Source organism: Microcaecilia unicolor, chromosome 1 (genome assembly GCF_901765095.1).
Source record: "Microcaecilia unicolor chromosome 1, aMicUni1.1, whole genome shotgun sequence".
NCBI lineage: Eukaryota > Metazoa > Chordata > Amphibia > Gymnophiona > Siphonopidae > Microcaecilia > Microcaecilia unicolor.
In genome coordinates, this window is record NC_044031.1 from 136,615,741 (window position 1) to 136,622,674 (window position 6,934).

The following is a 6,934-nucleotide window of genomic DNA, read 5'->3' on the forward strand; positions in this document are numbered from 1 at the left end:
AATGTGACAAGATCCTCAGATCCCAAGGAGGTCTTAAATAATTGATGGTTATTACACACTTTAGAGGCAAGGTAGCTAGCTAGAGCCTCTGCAGAAGGCTGAACTGAAATAGAAGAGCTGGATAACAGTAAGTTTTCTTGCAGTTGACCAAATAACTTCCTCAAGTTTGGTTGTTCAGTTCCTACCGACATAAAATAATATGTTCTTCTTGCTAGATTTAAGCCCTTTTTATACTCAGTCAGAGAAGTCCTCCAACAGACCGTCTCTTTTGCACTCTTAGATTTTCGCCAGCTACGTTCTAACCTTTGACATTTCTTCCTGAGTTCTAAGAGCTCATTAGAGAACCATGGAGATTTCATTATCCTACAAGACTGAACTTCACATTCAGGCGCAATATCATTTAATATTTTTTGAGTAGTATATTTCCAATTAGATGATAACAGAACATTTGGATGTCCCTCAGATGTTTCCAATAGAGGGATTTTGTTTTCATATTTCTGTTTATAATTTGTGATCTGTATTTGGTGAGGGTCTGTCTGTGCATAGATGCCAACATTTCAAAATGATTGGGAGTGGCAGACACAATACAAAAAATCCCTCCCTGACATAATGAGGGAGCTTGTCCAATATTGGGGGTACTCACACCCACTGGATGCACAGATCTGGCTCTTATGTGGCTGTAGTTTGCCTGTGACCAAGGTGCAGTATGCTGTTTGCATGTAGTTTGTGTAGAGATCTATAGAAATCCCACTTGTTCTGTTTGACCAATAATAGGTGTATTGGTGTTCTATGGCCTTAGAGCTCCCAATGGCTCTCTCTCTCTCCTTTTCTCTGGGAGTACAATTCGGACTGTGCTTTCTCACAGCCTTCCTCTGCCCACACTGTCTGTTCTCTAGCTTCAAAGTACCTTTAGCTTACAGCACAGTTTTAGCTCCACAGCCCTGGGACTCTGGCAGCTCTGGGGCACTTCTATGACCAGCTTTTTGACTTTTGCAGCTCTCTGCTGGCTTGGGTCTCTTTCCAGAGACACTGTGCTGGGTTCATCCTCTTTTGCTGCCCCTCTTCCAGACCAGGCAACATAATACTCTCCTGTCTCCCTGAGCTCTCTCAGGCACCACTCCGCTTCTCTGGTTCCACTCCGACTTGACCTGAGGGATCTTTTAACCTCTAGCTGCCCTCTCCTCCCCTTTCCCTTCTTCTTCCTTTTCCAGGTGAAGCTGTTTGATACCTTGGATGCTTGTTCTTTCTGCAGCATATGCCTGCACATGCCCTCAGGAGTTGATGCAGAAAACCATGTAATACAGCCACGGGTAGATGGCTGATGCCCCGACACTCAAAAACAAATCTGGGCACTAGAGGCCATTAGCGTGGACTAGCACTTGCCTTTGCTTGTGTCAAGTCATCCCGTTTTCCTCCCCAATGCTCAGCGGGCAATGCACCAAACAAGGGCGCTCCTCCTGCGTCAAACCCTACACTAGCTCAGAGCTGGTGTCAGGGTTGTGCCGAGCCGTGGGGAGGGGATGATCTCCTGCCAGAATTAAAGCCCTGGTGGTCTGGTGGACCTCAGACCCCCACCCCCAAACAAATAAGGGCCTGGTGGTCTGGTGGACCCCAGACCCCATCCCTACAAACATGTAGGGGTCTGATGTGAATATTCTAAAAATCAGACTGGCTAGAGCAGGGGTTCTCAACCCATTCCTCGGGACACACCTAGCTAGTCAGGTGTTCAGGGTACCCACAATGACTATGCATGAGATAAATTTGCATACCATGGAGGTAGGGCATGCAAATGTTTTTCATGCATATTCAATGACTGGGTAGGTGTGTCTCAAAGACTGGGTTGAAAACCCCTGGGCTAGAAGATAATAGCTTGCAAAACAGTAGCCTGGATGAATTTTTTCTTCTTTTTCATGCATTGACCTGTAGCCAGACAAGAAAACAACTCTTACCTTTTTTTCAGTTCCTGCTTTATAAAAATGGTCTATTCAGGACCAGTTTCAGTTTCCATGCAATGCCCTGAGGAAAGCACAGATTTCCCAGCCACTTCAACAATTGGCAATTGTGTGCCAATGCTGCATGACTTGCTGCAGTACTCCACAATGGCCATCTGATGTCACTGTTGTGTCACACAAACAGAACTTTAGGGAGATTTTGGAGCAAACATGAGCAGTATCCAGCCTGACACATACTTATTTCACAAGCACATTTCCTTCTAATGTTTGTTCCGTGGAAGATTAAACCTTTTATCTTTAGGGACCTAGAGCCAGAGGATGCCTTCTTACCCTGTCCCTCATAGTATGCTTTGTTATCGTGCTCCATCTAGTGCCTTCCATGATTCTGCCTTGCTACCTGTCTTTTTATGAGTCCCTTGAGATCTCTAACTCGGACATGTCAAGTCACACCAATTTGGCATGTGACACACGCAAATCGGGCCCCTTCTGCACCTCACACACATAAGGGGCCCAATCTCATGCATTGGCTCCCTCCTTGCACCCTGGTGATCTGGCTTTCTTCCTGCACGTGTCTAGCATTGTCTCATCTCTCTCTCCCCTCTCACATTCCATCCTGCAGGTCCGGCATCTTCCCTTCCCTTTCCTCTGTCCACTGTTGCAATAAAATATATATATTTTTAAAAACTTGCCTGTTGACTGGCGCTCTTATATTAAGCTCTCTCTGGCAAGCACCGGGGTTCTTCCCTCTGTCTCAACTTCCTGTTGGTGTGTAGGCCAGTGGCGTATCCACAGGTGGGCCTGAGTAGGCCAGGGCCTACCCACTTAGGGCTCCAGCCCACCCAACAGTAGCACACGTTTAGCGGTAGCTGGTGGGGATCCCAAGCTTGGCCAGCTGAAGACTTCCCCCTGATGGTAACGAAAATGTTACTCTCCATGATACTGGCACTTGCGCATAGGGTTACCATATGGCTCCAGAAAAAGGAGGACGGATTGAGCCAGCCGGGTTTTACTTCCATTGCTGGCTCAATTACTTCCATTGAAAGCAATGGAAGTAAAACCCGGCTGGCTCGGCTCAATTACTTCCATTGAAAGCAATGGAAGTAAAACCCGGCTGGCTCAATCCGTCCTCCTTTTTCTGGAGCCATATGGTAACCCTACTTGCGCATGCTCAGTTTTCAGCGCGTGCCTGCTGCAGACTGCCAAGGTGGAAAGAAGCATTTTCCTGCCAGCTGAGATATTTTTATGGTGATGGTTTTGGGGGAGGGGGGAGAACATTTGGTGCCCACCCACTTCTTGCCTAGGCCCACCCAAAATCTGTTGTCTGGCTGCGCCCCTGGTGTAGGCAGGACATGGCAGATGGAAAGAAGCCTCAGAGCCGCCAGAGAGAACTGTGCTGGCAAATCTGAAAGTTTGTAGGGCCTGTGTGGTGGGGCAGAAGGATGGGAAGGAGAGATGGCGGACACATAGGAGAAGGGGGAGCAGAAGGAACGGAAGATGACAGACATGCAGGAGAAAGAGGGTGGGAATGGTGCACTTGACTGGAAGGAGAGAGAATGGGGGGAGGGAGGAATGCTACATTTGGATGGAAGGGGAGAGGGGGGAAATTTCTGAGCTTCCCCTCTCTCCCCACTGTGGCTGGCACTTCTGTAAACCCCCTAGTCGTGGAGCAGGTAAATTTGAATAATTGAAGAAATAAATATATGAGTGTCACAGTTTTAAATAGGGTTCCCAAATAAACTCAACACAACCAAGGGATTTAGCAAGAAAAAAAATATTAAAGGTTTTATTAAAGGGTAAAATGAATAGAGGGTAAAGTAAATAGAAACACTTGTTGGTTATGTTTCTTAAATGTTGATACCAATTTTTACAGGTTGATGGTATTAAATAAAATTAGTGCAAGATGTTAAATGCTTTGAGATAAGTTACAAAGGAAATAAAGGCAATAACAATTTTAAAACCACAATCACAGTCACCAAGAATCACAGTTATCAAGGATCACAGCTATCAAGACCCCAACTCCACATCTGCAGTAACCCAAACATCTCACACATGCACACAGCACTAATTAGTGTGCTCAGATCTGATATATATATATATATATATATATATATATAGTTTAAATTGGTGCGCACACAATTTTGTTACCAGTATATCAAAGTCTTCGCTAGCATCGCTGCTTTCTTGCGTTGGGTACCTTAGTCTTCTTCACTTCCACGTCTCCTCAGTTGGTGAGGTCAGCCCACTGGTTCAGGGACTCCACGATACCTACTACTCTGACTCAAAAAAAAACTCAAAAAAGGAAAACCTTAACTTTCTGTGGAACTGGTGCACTAACTAGATTCAAATAAAAGATAAGCAAGGAAAATTCCTATCTTAACCGCCCAAAACATGACCCCTTTTGTTTTGTTCTGCTATATAACCACCCCTACTCTCACTGATGGACTGCTACACTAATTCTCCTAAAGGCAGGCACTCACAGGACTCGAGGCTTAGGCTGGGCAGCTTTTCCCCAAGGCAGGCTTTTGTCTGGATCCCCGAAGGCAAACATAAACAAAAAAACACAGTGTTCACATTTAGTCTGGCCACTCAGTGCAGGGGGATGCCCCTTTCTCTCTCTTTGTGGACGCTCAAACCAGCAAGCTTCTGGGCTAGATCCCTCCTGAGGCAGGCACTCAAAAACCACAGTTCCTTTTCTTATCTGGGCACTCAGTGCAAGGGGGGGTGTCTCTTTCTCTCTGGAGCTTCTTCCCTCTCTGGATCAGCCTCTTGTTTACAGGACAGTCACATGGCTGGCGTTCTCCTCTGCTCTCTGGACAGACAGACACACACACACACGCAGATTGCCCTGGGTGGATTCCTCTGGGGTTCTATCCAGCTGTGCACTGCTCCCAGCCCGTCCCTGTGACCACTGTAACAGCAAATCTTCTGCTCAGCTCACCTCAGGCCCCCTATCTTCTGTCCCTGTCTGCTTCAGTGCCCGGCCACACTCACCATCTCTCTTTCTTCATCAGTGGGTTCCAGCCTGCAGCTGCCTCTTCTTATTTGAGCATGCCCTGCTTCTGCCCCAGCTTGCAGCACATTCTTCCCTCAGACCATGCTTGTAGCTTCCATTGTCTCTAGCCTCGATTGCCTTCTTCTTCCCAGGTAGCCTCTGCACTGTAAAAACTTCTTTGTCCCACCTCTCTGTCCCCTGGATTGGCTTGAAATTCGCGCCAATCTAAGGATCAGACTGCCTCCTGCCACCTCATTGGTCCAAATTTGTGCCTTTTTGCAGATCCTATCTCCTATTGGCTATCTCACACACTGTCCCCTCCTCTACTTCCAGTTCTCAAACAGCAAATCAGGAGCCTTGTACTGTGCTCTCAGACAGCCAATCGGAAGATTTGTAACAAGTCTGCCCTTCTCTCACAGTTACAAACTGCTGAAACTTTAAAAACACCCTGAGGCCCAGATGCACTAAACGTTTTTCATCGTTAAATGAGCCCTTAAGGAAGAATTTCCTATCCTTTCCATGCACTAAAGCCTATTTTTCGACGGTAGTAGCAGCTAACGAAACTGGAATGCAAATGAGAAACTACGTAGATAACTGACGTCAGAGGAGGGCGGACACAGGAAGAAAAAGGAGACATCGGAGGAGACAGAAGAGCTAAAGAATAGCTGATCCATCTAGTGCAGCGCCTTCAAACATAGGTGAGAGGCGCTGCACCGGCCATTGTGGTGAAGGGGGGTCCGGTGGGGGGGGGGGGAGCAGCGGGGACGAATTCGGGGGGGCGGGGCACGGAGGTGGAGGAGTGCAGGAGGCGGAGCATTGCCGACTAAAGAAGAGAGACACAGGAAGGGAGGGGGAGCCCAGCAACTGCAAAGGTTTCATTTTTAAAAGCTTTTATTTCACAAACGGAGCAGCGGGGAACAGCGGGGACCTCGGGGGGGGGGGGGGGGGGGGGGGGGCAAGGCAAGGCCATCCATACAGGACGCTGCTGATGAGCGCCTTTGCCCCCTCCCAATCCTTTAATGTTTGTGGAGACATGCAGGGGAAAGTGGGGAGCCACGTGTTTGTGTTTTCTTTTTGTTCTTACGTTTCTGGCATGCGCAGAGCAGCCAGCAGCTGCTTTGCGCATGCTTTACGAGCCGATTACCGACGGGGATTAGTGCATCGTTCTTTCCAATACCGCACCAAACTTTTTGGGGCTGTGTTTTTGGAGCATGCTTCGTTATTTGAGATTCGGTAAAGGTTTTTACGTTTCTGATTTTTTTACGTTTGCTTGATGCATCTACCCCTGAGTTCTTTGTTTTATAGCAGTGCTGGAGCATTCTAAACATTTTAAACATTCTAACAAAAGGTGCTAGCATTGTTGCTGGCTCTCAGCTTGTCCTCTGTGTCTCCCTGCTCTCTGCAAGATGCCCCCTTCCCAGGAAAGAAGGGGGGGACAAGGTAAACGCTTCTTTTCTTCTCTATATTTACACTTCTCTCATTCCCCCCCCCCCCCCCCTCGGTGACTGGCGTTTCTTACCGCTCCCTCCTGGCTGTCGCCACCACCAAGGACAGAGAAGTGAAAGGAAGCTGAGCCAGTGCAGAGAGCCTTGAGCATCTGTGCATGCTCAAGACCTCCCAGCTCCCGCTCTGTCAGAAACTCTGTCTGTAGGGATTTTTGTATGTTTTCTTGCTTCCTACATACACTGAATTGCAGTAGTCTAGTTGGGACAGGATCATCGATTCTACTATTAGACAAAATGTTTGTCTGGGAAAGTAGTCTCTAATCCTTTCAATTTCCACCGAGTTTTGAAACATTTTGATGTGACTGCTGATATTTGATTTTCAAGAGTTAGTTGTGCATCAAGAATGATTCCTAGTATTTTTAGGTGTGATTCGATTGGGTACGTTTTTTGGTCGATTGTGAAGTTTTGGTAAGAGATGGGATTGTGCGGGCTAGATAGAACTAGGAGTTTGGTTTTGTCTCTGTTTAATTTAAGTTTGAAGGTTG